The sequence below is a fragment of the Aulonocara sp. 'chitande type north' Nkhata Bay genome, linkage group LG6, assembly GCF_057382095.1.
Source record: "Aulonocara sp. 'chitande type north' Nkhata Bay isolate Kocher_YH1m ecotype deep benthic linkage group LG6, A_spYH_male_GT1.1, whole genome shotgun sequence".
Classification (NCBI taxonomy): domain Eukaryota; kingdom Metazoa; phylum Chordata; class Actinopteri; order Cichliformes; family Cichlidae; genus Aulonocara; species Aulonocara sp. 'chitande type north' Nkhata Bay.
This window is the reverse complement of record NC_141349.1, coordinates 32170191-32185218: the sequence shown is the minus strand read 5'-3', so window position 1 is coordinate 32185218 and position 15028 is coordinate 32170191. Positions and strand designations below refer to the sequence as shown.

Below are 15028 nucleotides of genomic sequence, written 5' to 3'. Positions count from 1 at the left end.
GTTGTCATCATGAAAGATCTATGAAGACACAAAAAGGAATTTCTATGTAGAACAGGTCTCTTTTGATAAAGAGGTAGGGTGGGAGTGAATGAGGCAGAGAGCAAGATAGATTATGAGAAATGGAAGGAAATCAGTGGGAGAAAAGAGAAGTGAAGTACTAGCATGCAACAGAAAAAAAACACACTGGAAGCAGCTCTTTTTTTCCAGGTGATTTGATATTGTATCACACTTATCACAAATCAGACTTAAAAGAATAAGACTGTCTAAGATAGATGATTTAAGCGCCACATTTAATTTAAAAAAATGATCACAAACTGTTGAATCTGAATTCTATAGTTTCTTTTAAAAACATATGCTTATTTGAAATTTAACAGACTTCTTAAAGGGTTGAAAGGCCAACAAAATTTACTTGCACAAGTTCATTTACTTCCAAGGTGCATGGAGAAGACAAAGATCTGATGATGTGAAGACTCCAGAGAAACTTAAAGTATTAGGGAACAACTTTATTGGGTGACCAACGCATTTCGCCTTGTGGCCTTCATCAGGTTCATTGCACAATATCAAACAGTTTGTGTTTAAACACAAAAACAGGAAACAGAAGAAAGTGGACCAATCACACATTTGCAAATGCTGACCAATTAGCATTTAACAAGGTGGTACTAGCTGACTGGTTAAGCCAGTACCACCACTACTGGACTGAACCACTACAGATTGAAAGGGGGGAAAAAATCTCAATAAGTCCAAAAGTAGTTCATACTCAAAATTACACAGAAAAATGCAAACAAGTTAAAATAAAAATAAAGTAAGAACAGGGTCAAAAGGCCAGCAAAGTTCCATGTGTCTTGTTTCTAAAAGAGAATAATTTGATTATTATATTAGTTGGCAAGGTCAGTAACATTATTGAATACCAAAAAAGCATCCAACAAATATTCATATCTGAACATGAGATCACTCAAAAAAAACATATTTTCAAATCTGTGTTCAGTGATTTTTTTTTGTTGTCGTTTATTTTGGATTCTCTAAAATCAAGTAAATATTTATTGATATTAACACAAAAATAAATATAAGGATAATAATATTTGATACTTAAACACTTCTTTGCTATATCTGGATGTCAAGTTAGCTAAACAAATAATTTCCAGTGTTTGAACCTTTGTACAGTTTTCAGCAAGCTGATACAAAAAATGCACCCCCCCAAAAAAACAAACAAACAAACATACAAGCAAGTGTTACACCCCGGCCTAGGCAACCGGGGTGCAACGCAGGAAAATAAAAATAAGGCAAAACACACGAGAAAAAAAAACTAAACTAAGGCTCTCCACCAAAATCCCAAAACGAAGGTGTCTCAAAACGAAAGTATTGACAAAACCCATTTACAGCTATTTACAGCTATTTACAGACTATTTATTCACAACAAAACACCAAACTATTTACAACACGGGGGAGATCGCGACCATGACACACTGAAACACAAGGCTTAAATACATAGAAGGGGCAATCAGGGAATGGACCACAGGAGGGAAACACAGCTGGGGCAAATTAGACCTGACGAGACAGGGAAACGTAAACTGAAAACACTAAGATAACACAGACTTTCAAAGTAAAACAGGAAACACATAACAGTCACGCCAAAAACAACACACCGACAACACCAAAACGTAACAGTTCCCCCCACCCAAAAATCAAACATTTAACACCAAGTGAAAAGTTTGATCCAGACAGACGAAGCCGATGAAGGCTGGAGCGGTCCCACTGACCCTCCAGCAGACGACGAAGGCTGGAGCAGTCCCACGGACCCTCCAGCGAAGGCGGATGAAGGCTGGAGCGGTCCCACGGACCCTCCAGCGACGACAAAGGCTGGGGCGGTCCCACGGACCCTCCCCTCAGCGAAGGCAGACGAAGCTGATGAAGGCTGGAGCGGTCCCACTGACCCTCCAGCAGACGACGAAGGCTGGAGCGGTCCCTCGGACCCTCCAGCGAAGGCGGATGAAGGCTGGAGCGGTCCCACGGACCCTCCAGCGACGACAAAGGCTGGGGTGGTCCCACGGACCCTCCCCTCAGCGAAGGCAGACGAAGCTGATGAAAGCTGGAGCGGTCCCACTGACCCTCCAGCAGACGACGGAGGCTGGAGCGGTCCCACGGACCCTCCAGCGAAGGCGGATGAAGGCTGGAGCGGTCCCTCGGACCCTCCAGCGGAGACGGACGGCTGAAGCGAAGGCAGACGAAGCTGATGACGGCTGGAGCGGCCCCACCGACCCTCCAGCGGACGACGAAGGCTGGAGCGGTCCCACGGACCATCCAGCGAAGGCGGATGAAGGCTGGAGTGGTCCCTCGGACCCTTCAGCGAAGGCGAATGAAGGCTGGAGCGGTCCCACGGACCCTCCAGCAGACGACAAAGGCTGGGGCGGTCCCCGGACCCCCCAGCGAAGGCAATCCCGGACGAGCCCCCATATGTTACACCCCGGCCTAGGCAACCGGGGTGCAACGCAGGAAAATAAAAATAAGGCAAAACACACGAGAAAAAAAACTAAACTAAGGCTCTCCACCAAAATCCCAAAACGAAGGTGTCTCAAAACGAAAGTATTGACAAAACCCATTTACAGCTATTTACAGACTATTTATTCACAACAAAACACCAAACTATTTACAACACGGGGGAGATCGCGACCATGACACACTGAAACACAAGGCTTAAATACATAGAAGGGGCAATCAGGGAATGGACCACAGGAGGGAAACACAGCTGGGGCAAATTAGACCTGACGAGACAGGGAAACGTAAACTGAAAACACTAAGATAACACAGACTTTCAAAGTAAAACAGGAAACACATAACAGTCACGCCAAAAACAACACACCGACAACACCAAAACGTAACACAAGCAAGCAAACACCGCCCCCCCCCCCCCCCTCCCAAAAACCCCCCCAAACAAAACAAAAAGAAAAACAAAAAACCCAAACAAAACCAAACAAAACAACAAAACAATAAAGGCCACTTTTAATTTATTTTAATGCATCCTTTGATGGACTTAATCACTGTTTTTTAGCAGCTTCTTGTTGGTGTCACTGGATCTGGGTTATGTGTCCAGACAAGCTTAGTGAAATACCCAGTCAAAAAATCAAAAATGTATTGCACTCTAATGTTGGAACATTATAAGATCAGAAGTAGTTCAGTAGATTAACATGATAACCTTGGTTTGATTTTTTTGAAAATACATTTTGAACCATAATCAAGCACAGTTACTGAAAACATACTGTATAATCCACTATCAGGCTGCACAGAGTGATGTGGCTTCCCAGTCACAAAAATCATGTTCTAAAGAATCACAAGAGATTACAGTAATCAAAAAAGAACACAGTTTCATTTTCAGCTATTGATGTATTAGCCTTAATTACAACTTTGTGGACAGCTAAAAAAAACACAATTGTTTCTAAAAACTATCTGTTTTTTCCTTTGCTCTGTCTGCCTTATTTTCTCCTGTCTTCATAAGATACAAGGTGAGTTTTAAGCAATAATCATTAGACAATCTTCGCTTCTATTGACAGCTTCACTTGCCTATTTATTTACTCTGTAATGTTCAAGGAAGCTCTGCTTGTTATTTCTCGCTCTCTCACACATACCCACAGGCTGGACGGTAATCTCAGCAGACATCTGCATCCCTGTTATTTGTCTACTTCATTTTAGAAATGAGGACAGGGGAAGTGAAAAAGTGTGAATATAATTGCCATGAGTGCAAGAGTAAGGTAGAAGAGATGGAAAGGAGGGTCAGATAAAAGAGTGAGAGACAAAATGTCATATCAGAAGTGGTTTGAAGAAGATAGGCGACACAGAAGGAGGGAAATAGATGAATGTAGGAAAAAGAGGAAGAGAGGAATGAGGGATTAAGATACGCCGGTAGTGAGGAACCAATTAGTATAACTAATGATTTCACGTTAGCTGACGGGGCACATCTTGAGCTGTATAAACAACATCCGTACATATAGTGTATACACACACACACACACACACACACACACACACACACACACACACACACACACACACACACACACACACACACTCAAGCGCTCTGTGTGTGCTGCTTATGTTTCCTTTGAGTATCTGTTTCAATAAAAGCAGTACATGCATTAACATGAAGACAAATCTGCAGAACTTTTGAAATTATTGATTTCTTTGATACTTAAGAGACTCAAATTCCTATAAATAAATAAAAACTGGAATTTCATAATCTCAACATTAATTAATTAATCATAAAATTAAAACATGGCCTGATCTCTATCAACATTACACACAAGAGACAAAATAAAAAAAATAAAAAAAATCTCTAAAATGGTTTATAGTACTACCTTTACCTACACTTGCTGCAATACACTCATAAAGTCATAATCGAATCAATTCTGCATCACTCAACAATGTATATTTTACTGAAATGAGAAATGAATCCTGATCAATGTTTTAATAGTCAGATTACAGTAAATGCTATTCCCAGCCCCAATGCGCTCCCTCGTATCTTAATAGGCTTCAGCATCACTTAATAATTTCATTTTATTTAAAAGAAGTTCTTTCTTTTTATTCGTATTTTCAGTAACTCTGCAGTCAAGAGCCTACCAAGTTGTAGAGTGGGGAGTGATCGGTTCCGTTCAGACATTTAATTTGGAAATTACAAGCGGAGAGTCAGTCTGTTCTGTTACTGTAGGGCAGTTTGACATGGGCATTGTGTTTGTGAAAAAGGGTATAATAATTCTTCTACTAACATTAAAGAAAGGCACACAACCGTAACCATGGTAACTGGTCTCACACAAAAAATGGCAACAGCTTCGAACCGCTTAGCCTCCAACAAGTGTAGATAAAATGACTTTAATACAAAATAGAAGTTACTAATATCATAGTTCTGTCTCTGTAGAAATAGATGGGCAAAAAGAAATAGATGATTTTGTGTTAAATAAAATGGGCAACCTCTTTAACAGAGCTGTGTAGAGCTATCTCATTAGCCTGTCATGCCTATTGGTTTTAATGAGACATAGTAACAATGAAAAGGAGACACTTTAAGAGCCAGTGAAAAAACGGGTGTGTGAACTTCTTTACTTATGTATAGAACAAAAGAAAATACCGCAGTATCTCTAAATGTCAAGGTATTCCTTTAACAGGTCCCTGGTGCACACCTGTCATCTTCCCTTTGGCTTCCAACAAAAGCTGCCAGGGCTCAGTTATAGCCTTACAGGAGCAGGACTCAGTCACGGTTGGCAACAGAGCCCAAATCTAATTCTAACAACCTACTTGCCACAGTAACAGAAAGCTACATCTAAAACAAACTTGGGTACGGCACTCGAATGTGGCGGCGACAAGAGTTGGGTGCATGCATGTTTAAGAGAGGAAATGGAAATCGGTTCTCCTCTAAACAATAGAAACATCAGTGCAACAAAATGGTGCAGCAAAAAGAGAGGATGAAGTTGGAGGAAATAGAGGTGAAGAGTAGGAAATAATGGGGAAGAAAACAAGGGGAGAAGAGGATATGACATTGGAAAGACAAAAAGGCAATTAGTGGGTAACAATGGCTTACAAGGAAGGGTAGAGCGAGGAAGAGATCAATAAAAAAAGGAAGTGAAGAAGATGGAAATTCAAGAAAGAGAAATCTATGTACGGTGATTATGTGAAGGAATAAGGATAACAGAAGTGAGACTATGGATGGACAGACAGATGGATTGATAGAAAGGGGAGAAAGTCATTTGATGAAGCTTAAGATCGGATTAGTGATGACATTCATTCTAAATGAAAGTGTCTGTAAGTATTAGGTGGCTCGACGTTAGCTGTCTATACACGTGAGACAGTGTGTGCTTGAGAACAAGTAGTGTGGGAAAGGATGTGTCTGTGAATATAATATTGTTTGTGAACAAGTATGAATAAGTGCTTTTCATTCTTTCTTCTGTTTATACGTGTACTTACTGACATGCCTTCATTACATTAAAATGTGTGTGTTTTACACATTATTTTTATGATTAAACTATTAATTTTCATGGGGTGCACTGAAGTTACTACCATGACTGCACAAAGTACACGTCGTCATGATTAAATAGCACTCCAGTTCAGATTTCACTTTTATAGTCATTGTTATTAAAAAAAATGGTATAATTATAAACAGAAGAATCAATATTCTTTCTTTTGACAAACACTACCAATTTAATTTAAATATTAAATAACATATAAGCGAACTGAAACAGTAAAGACTAACAGTTTGAATCCATCTCCAGTGCTTCTTGCCTTGCTTCACACATCTGTCTAGTCTCTTGCGCACACAATTTATCTACCTTCTCTCCATCCTATCAGCAAACTCTCTCTCTTTACCATCATCATTTAGCCTATTTTTAAAGTTGTTCCTCTAACCTTTGCAGTCCTGCCTTTCCTTCTCTCTCGCTGGCACCAAACATGCCTTCTTCTTCTCCTCTTCCTTTTGTCTTTGGCCAACAGTTACAGCTGTTTTTTCCGCTTTGTATGTAATAGTGTGTTTATAACAGTTATGCGGTAATAACCTAGTTAAAATAGTCCTCAAAGATAAAACATCATTTTGGTCCAAATTTGGTTTTTATGCTACTTCTTTTGGTAAGCTACATATTCCATCTTTCAAGTTAAATGTACAGAATTCTTTAAAAAAAATGTAGTCTCCAAAATAAAACAAAAAAAATTAAAATAAAATATAAACATTGTCATCTTACAAGTTAATCTAAAGCTCTAAAAATAGCAATTTTGGTTTTCTGTGTGTCATATGCATTCCTTGCACATTTCAGTCCAAATATACAAGTCTGTGTGGGTGGCTGTTTATGTGGATACAGTATGAATGGAAATATGTCTACACCCATCTCTTTCCAGCAGCAGTTTAGCAACCACATTGCTAAGGCATTGAGAAGACGGAAACATGCAGGAAGTAGCAATTATGGGGGTTCAAAGCATTTTTCATGGATGATTTCCTTTGGCAAAACAAAGGAACAAAAGGGTTGAAGGCAAGTTAGCTGAAAGAGAGAAGGGGGACGTGGTGGCGGTGAAAGGACAAGATTTTTCTGGGATTAAAAAAGAAGGGAGGTGGAGAGAGCAAAACATCAGAGGACATATCAGAGATAGAACATCTGGAAAGAGACCAGGAGAGAGAAAAAGAGCTCTCTGTATACAGTGGAGTTGTTTCAAAGGAGAAAAAACATCTTTTTAGGACACCTTTTTAGGTGTATTTAAGATGAAACCAGATGCATGAGGAAGAATAGTTAAGGACAAAAACGAGGGTGCAAAATTGCATCTGCAAAAGTAAAGCACATAAGAGTAAAAAAGCCAGAAAAAAGTTTTTTTTTCAAGAATTTATTTTATTACCGCCATAAGGTTTTCCATTAAATGCAAACAATGCCATCTTTCACTTTTTTCATCTGCTAAAAGCGAATCCTTATTGGCACGTCCACAAAACCAAGTGGTAATTTCAGAATGAATGGGCTCTCTTTGCAATGGGTTTTATGGATTCATTCTTGCATTTATTTATTGTATCGAATGCCCCAAAGTATTCACATAATGTATGACATGTATAGGAAGAAATGAGCTGTGGCTATTGGGAAAATGAAAGCAATGTAGCTGCCTTCATCAAAAATATAATAATAAATAAAATGGTAATAGATACGTTTTTTTATTATTATTATTATTATAATAACCATGGGCTAATCTGAATTTGATTGGTTCCCTATGAACTTCTCTTTCATTTTGCAATTATGTCTGGCATCTGCTAAGAAATACCCCGGGTTTAATAGGGAACTGATAAAATGAACTGATAAAATATGGAAACTTGTGAGTTCAGGTAGTCATAGAAAGTTTTTTGTCTGTTTGTTGAAAGATGTGAGAATTTTACTGATCTTCATATCAACCTTTTCAGCGAGAAACTGAATAAGTATATTCGGTTTCCAGTGTCAAAATATAATCAACTGACTTAAACTGAATCATAACTGAAAAATACTAAAAACTGTGTTAACTTGATAATCTTTGACTGAGAGGATAAAAGGATAAAAGAGTAGAAGAAGAGAGGTTGAAAGGACACTAGTACTACTTCACAACACACACAGAATTCTGCCCACACAAATAGATTCAGTTCAACCTCTATGTTCATCTAGCCTTAGCTCACCTTGCCTCCCATTCTCTTTTTATTTTCCTCTCTTGCTCCCCCTGCACTTGGACATGGAACACACACACACACACACACACACACACACACACACACACACACACACACACACACACTCCAACAACACCAATAGGTGGGAGGCTGTGAAGCTTTCTGAGTGTATTACACAGACCATTAGGCTTGTTGAATGGACGGACGCTGGAATGGGAGCTGACAACGGACTAAATGACAGAGGCTGGAGAGAGACTGAGAGTTTAGTAACCCAGATGTAGCAGGGACATAAAGCAATATCAGCCTACTCTACTGTACCATACAAACAAACACATTCAGAACACACACAGGTGCAGGCATAGACAAATTCATTCACCCAAACTTCTACAGGTATACAAGAAGAGAGACTATAAAAATGATGTGTACAAACACACAACAAATGCAGGAAGTAAGAGCTGCAGAATAAATGAGCCCCCAAACATATGCAGCGACAGATGGTAAAACAAATGAGAGAGAGAGAGAGACAGACAGACAGACAGACAGACAGACAGACAGACAAAACTCCCACACACAATGAAACACTCAGACCGAGAGTGACAAAATAACAAACACATCTATGACGATCACCTCAGGGAGTGTGAAGTAGGCTAATAAATTTCCATTAATCACACCTTTGAAAAAACATACACTACTTAGAGCTATTGGCAGATATCTGTTAATCTATTCCTCACACTCTGATGAAAACAAGTTTTGGAAGTAAACAGAAAGGCTCTGGAGACCAAGAGAGCAGGGGGGCAGCTGTGGACGTGTCCTTTGAGTTCATGTTTGTGTGTATGTGTGTGTATCAGTGCATAAAAATGCATGTGCGTCTCTTCATCTGTGGGTTGAAGATTTTGCGTGCATGTTTTGCATTTAACTTGTATATAGTTATATGTTTGTGAGGCTTCCACAGCACAGCATCACTTGGTACAACAGCGAGTTACCCCCTGCCAGCATTCTAATTTACTTACTATTCTCCCTTACCCGCAGGTAAAACATGAAGTAGTGAGGAAAAAAAAAATTTAGTCCCAGTGTACCACCCCAATAATACCTCCAGGCTACAGTTTCTTAATAAGCCCCATCATTGTGTCAACAAACAATAAAACTCCATGGTAACCTAACTTTGTCAAAAGTTTGTGTAAGCTGACCTGATTTCACCTCGCTGAACTCACTGGTAGAAAGCACATACAGATGTGCAAATGTGCCATGTTGGGTATTGTAGACATCTTTTGAAAGAGTTTAAGGTGATCAAGAAACTTTGCCAAAAAAGCTGCAAGTGAAAAAAGTTGTCGGTTTTTATCAGGTTTAATTCTGCATTTAGAGATTTTGGTCTTCATTTTTTTTTTATTTGTCTTATTTGTTCAGACTGCTTCAGACTTCACACAGCTCTTGCTCCTGAGGTGAGAAAATACAGCCCACACTTAAAATACATGTGGTTGAACTAATTAAATTAAATTCAGTTATCTAAAAATTGTATTTAAACATAGTAACTAGTTCCTATTATCACCATGATAACAAAAATTAACGTGCACTCCCTATATAATGATTATAGTAATAATAGCAGTCATAGTAAAGACCAAATGGTTTTGTTGTGCCAACAACATGATAATACAGCTTTGTGGATTCCACTTCCTGGTGACAGGGGAGGTGTGAAATTGGTATACCACATTCACACCTTTACATATAGAAAAAATGATATCTTTAACCTCCTAAGACCCGAACTCTTCCATATCATGCATTTTTAATTTCTCTTTGAACTTTGGGCATATTGGGAACTGAAGAATGTAAAAACAAAGAATTGCCAGATTTATTTTTTTTTACCTGATTTTTGTTCCTGACAAAAATGAGATGCACATATGAGGACATTGGTCTTAAATTTTGATAGAACAGTGCAGTATAATGTCCTCGTAAGTGATATCAGGCCGCTGTAGAGCAAAATTTAGTATTTTGGTCTAGACAACCCAAAATGTGATGTCCACATATGTGGACGCCAGGTTAAATAAACAAATGCAGTAATATTCAACATGCAAGCAGCAATATGCAACATGAAGTCACTTTCTATTTCTCATTATTACACATTTTGCAAATGAAAGCAAACTCTACACCAATGTATGAGCATGCAAAAGCTCTTTAGCGTCTGCAAACCAGTATGTAAACTACAATGGTTTGTGTGATTTCTGCATGTAATAAATTGTTAAAAATGGGACTAACACCCTGCCCACAGATGGGGAAGTCATCATGGAATTTATATGTCTTGCATTTATGGAAAACACATCACTGCAGTTGATTTTGTTCCCACTTAGTAAATAAATGAATGATTTCTATTTACAAAGTTGTAGTTTCACTGGAAAACTGCCACTGTTAGAACTCATAGACCTTACTCAAGGGCATTCTAATTGTTTGTAGCTTCCCTTACTGCAGTGGTTCCCAAACTTTTTTTTGCTGGGCCCCCCTTTGTTTTAAAAGAAAAATATTTGCCCCCCCCTCGCCCCCGCCCACGCACGCACGCACACACACGCACAATCACAAACACATCCTCCAACCACACACACCCACATTTTGCTCCATTGTTACGGTTCTGGGTCAGTGTTGACCTAGCATTTTGAATTTCTTATATTTTGGTTTATTTTTGCATTATGGATTGTTTTCTGATGTTCTGGTGCTTTGTTTATTATTATTATCATTATAGATCTGTTTCTGTTATTCTTGGTGAGGGATCAGTTCTTAGGTTTTGGGTTCTCATGTGTATTGCAGTTTCTGTTCAGTGTCTAGTCTGTCTCTCAGTGTCGTGTCTGCATCTTTATTTAGTGGTTCTTGTTTCCTGTCTTATTGTGAAAGTCTTTGTCTTATGTTAGCGTGTGCAGCTTAGCTCCCCCGTCTCATTAGCCCTGATCTCCCCCAGCTGTGTCTCCCTTCTGTTACCCATTCCCTGATTACCACCCTGTGTATATTAGCCCTGTGTTGTCCTCAACCCAGTGTTGCATCGTACCATCAGATTATGCCTGTGTCTTTTTTGGTCTCAGTGTTCAGTCTTCACTTCATGTTTTGTTTTCTTGCCAGCAATAAAGCTGAGGTTTTGAGTTGCATTCCGTTTTCCGAGTCCTGCATTTGGATCCTCATCTCCGCCTGCCCGCACACAGAGCCCTGACAGTTTGTCCGTGATTTAAACAGCCCAGCGCGTGCTCTCGACGCAGGGAAAACCAATTCTGCAGGGGAAGCCAAAGGGAAGATATGCTTCACCATATTTTCGAGTCTTTGGCTTAGAATGAAGTTGGTTTGGAAACATATTCAGCTATGCTTCATCTCCTGCTTTGCGTTTGTGTGGGCGCCCCGTGCTAGCAGTGTCCAAGCGTTGTTTTGTTTTTTCCCTTTTCATGCCGCGCCCCCCCTGCAATGGCTCTGCGCCCCCCCTAGGGGGCGGGCCCCACACTTTGGGAAGGTCTGCCTTACTGGAACATATTTCTGTACTTTTTACGTAACAACAAAAGTGTCTTATTAATTTTGCTCACCTCCAACGCTATGCAGCTCAGTCTTCATGAGGACTTCTGTGTCTTCCTTTTCATTTCTTCTTGCCCCTGCTTTTTTTTTCTGTGTCTGTATTTTGCCCTGTGTAGCACCTCCTTCCAGCTCTTGGCAACTACCAGTTTGGCACAGATGCATTTAATCACTCAATCAGCTTCAGTAGCATATCTACCCCAGTGTTTATTCAGTGCTCGCTAGATTATTCTGTGTGCTTGTTTGGTAGCAAACTTGGCTACTTATGTCAAGTTTGTTGGTTCCTTGTATGTTTACTGCTCCTGACTGAAATGTTGAATCCTGTATGCTTGGTTACTCGACTTCATCTGTTGTTTTCCGCACGTGCCTACTCTGCGTCTGCTGTGCTCCCAACATCCCTCGCGCTCTCGGTCAGGCTTTGTCTTTCCACTGTTTTCTTCTCTGCCAGACCTGATCTAGTACAAATTTCTCCTGTGACTTTGTTCACTGCAAACTTCAGCTTACTTCAGACACTTCTCACTTTTTTTTATGTATTCATTTGGCAGTCTTCTCTGCTCTGAATTTTTAATAACTAGTCTGAGCTACTGAACTCCCACATCTAAGTGCTTACGTATTCCCTATTTCACAGACACTCACCTACCAAAGTTATTTGTAATTCTTTAAAATGTTAACATTAAAGCAGTCATCCAGATAAAATGAAGCCACATTAATGATAGAAGTGCATTGCTTTAGAAAATACAAGTCCAGTGGTTCAAAATGTTGGGAATTTACTCACCATTCATTATGTGAATGATGAGTAAGGGTGAGTAATTTTACTCTAATTTTACTCACCATTCATTATGTGAATGGTGAGTAAAATGGTGAGTACCTCCTGTGGGACAGAATATAAAAAAATGAAATAGAATAGACAATTAAGTAAGTGCATATTATGTGGCATACATGTCTTCTTGCATCATTTAATTTATGTTCCTTTCAACTTGACTCCTTCCAAACTGATTTTAGTGGTTCCTGCATGAGCCTCCAAACTGTTATGCTCCCTTATTAGGGCCAGGGTGTCCGCAAAACAATAACAAAGTATCTGAGTAAAAACAATGTCAAGACTTTCTTTCAAGGTTTAATTTGCATAGAAATTAACTTGAATATGTTATTTCTCTCTTCCTTTCAATAAACACGGACATTATTGCAAAATACTTTTCTGTTCTCGGATAGAAACAGTCTCACTTATAACTGTAGACTGTATATAAAAAGATGGATATGGATATGCCCATTGGTTATTAAAGTCCTGATGTGCAGCTTCAAACTGAAGATATAATGAAAGGGAGTTGATCTGACTCAAAAACCGAGGGACTGTGTATGCTCATATGCTAGCAATTTGACCATCGCATTAACGTATACTCAGGTTTATCAACCTTCAATTAGTTAACCCTTTAAGACCTACCACAGAATCACATCCGCCAGAGCTTATCTTTATATTTTTACATGCTGCAGTGCCATTTTCAAATTCAAATTTTATTTGTCACGTACACAGTCATACACAGTACGATATGCAGTGAAATGCTTGGGAGCATTTTTGGGAGCATTTCAAGTTGCTATACATCAATACAACCGTTATAGCCCAAATTTTAATAATATGTATGCATTAAGTCCATAATAACTACATAAATTGCAAAAAAGTGCAATAAACTACAAAAAAATTAAAAATCATTTTTCCTTTTCTTTCTTTCATTTTTTGCCAAATTTGCCAAAAAACAGCATATGCATCAAAATGAACTATTTCCAGCAGCGCAATTTGAGTTTTAAGCATCCCAGAAACTATTCAGAAAAGCATCAAGTCAAACATGACTTATAAAAAGGCCAGTATAGGCTTATGAGGCCCCGATGGTAAAAAACCCCCCAAAAAAACCCCTACATTTTCCGCGAAATGACATCACTTCCGGTTTCGGGCAGGTAATGGCGGACATGCGACAGTTCACGCTGACGTCTATTCCAACGTAGGAAGTGTTATGAACAGCTGATCGGATCGGCAAAGCGTGTTTCTGGAATATTATGTTTTTGTTGCTGCAAAGCCATATGTGGAAGGAAACCATGACTTAGGACAAGCTGATGGCATAAGATGTAAGTACAATTCCTCCTGTTTCATATGCAAAAAAAATGATTGCGCTAGCTTACGTGGTTCTGGTTCTACAGGGATTTAAAAAATAGTTTTGCAACCAGAGGAGCGGCCCAGAAAACAGGTTTAGGGACTTCCTACTTTAGCCCCAAAAGCTCTGTCCATCTTTTACTACAGTCTGTGGTTATCACAGAGGGACAGTGATTTCTGAGTTATGAAGACGCAAAGGTGAGAAGTAACAATAATTAAAAGAATAGAAAGCTCACATAGACTAAAGTGTCGACAAAGGGAGAGTGAAAGAGACAGAAAGAGAGAGAGAGATGACAAAAGGGGAGAAGACAATAAAAAAAAAAAACACAGGAGGACTGCAAGAATCCTGAGAGGATCTGTCAGCTCTCGTTGGCTTTGATTTTAATGGAAGCCAGCGCTCCCCTACCTCTAACCCATTTGGCCCTAATTCCAGCACTGCTTTCCAAACTTTTTAAACTTTAATGGCCTCTTCTTAAGTGCCAGCTGCTGACAACATTGATTTGGCTTTAAGCCTTGCTGTCCTGCACGCCTTTATTTTCTCCTGCAAAATCGACAGAAACATCTATTTTCTGCCATCCTTCTCCACCTCCTGCTCATCCGATCCCCCTTCTATCCTCCCTTCATCCGCTCTTCTCTGTTCATTTGATGGTGTCAGCAGTCGAGGAACGCTTGTATGAGACTGGATGAAAAGGAATGCTTTTGGATAAAGTCTTCTTTTTAGAATGTATGTATTTTTTGTTTTTAAAGAAAAGCTTGGTTGCCATTCAGTCGTGAATCTTTACAGAACAGAGCTGAGATTTTTTTTTCTAATGTATTTGAATATTCCTGTGTGGTATCACTGCAATACCTTTAGGTGTTGCCCAAAGTGGAACACAAAGGGAAATACGGGTCATGATAAATGTTCTTTAATAAGTAGGTGGATTTACCAGGAGCCCATGTAAAAAACCCAAACAACCTTTATACCCCACCAAACTTACTACTGAAGGAAATTCAGGGATTCAATCTGATGGTTAACTTATAAAAAGTTTAAAAATTGTTGAAGATATTAGTTGCTTAAAAAAAAACTAACTAAAAAGCAAGTCCAAGTTCTGTATTAGAACAAGACCGCAGCTCAAATTTATAAAAAGCTGAGAATATTGTTGAGTGTGCATGCGGTTCATGCAGATATGAAAGAAAACACTGTAATATGTTTATTTTCTTGATCTTTTAACCAGTAT

The 15028-nt window shown here is 39.2% G+C and overlaps 1 protein-coding gene and 1 pseudogene across 2 annotated transcripts in view; both read right to left on the bottom strand.

Annotated features, from left to right (window-relative positions):
* The window catches only part of LOC147328148 (zeta-sarcoglycan-like), a 393854-nt gene that overhangs the window by 2818 nt on the left and 376008 nt on the right, over nt 1-15028 (bottom strand). The window lies entirely within an intron of this gene.
* LOC147328149 (uncharacterized) lies at nt 353-2831 on the bottom strand (annotated as a pseudogene).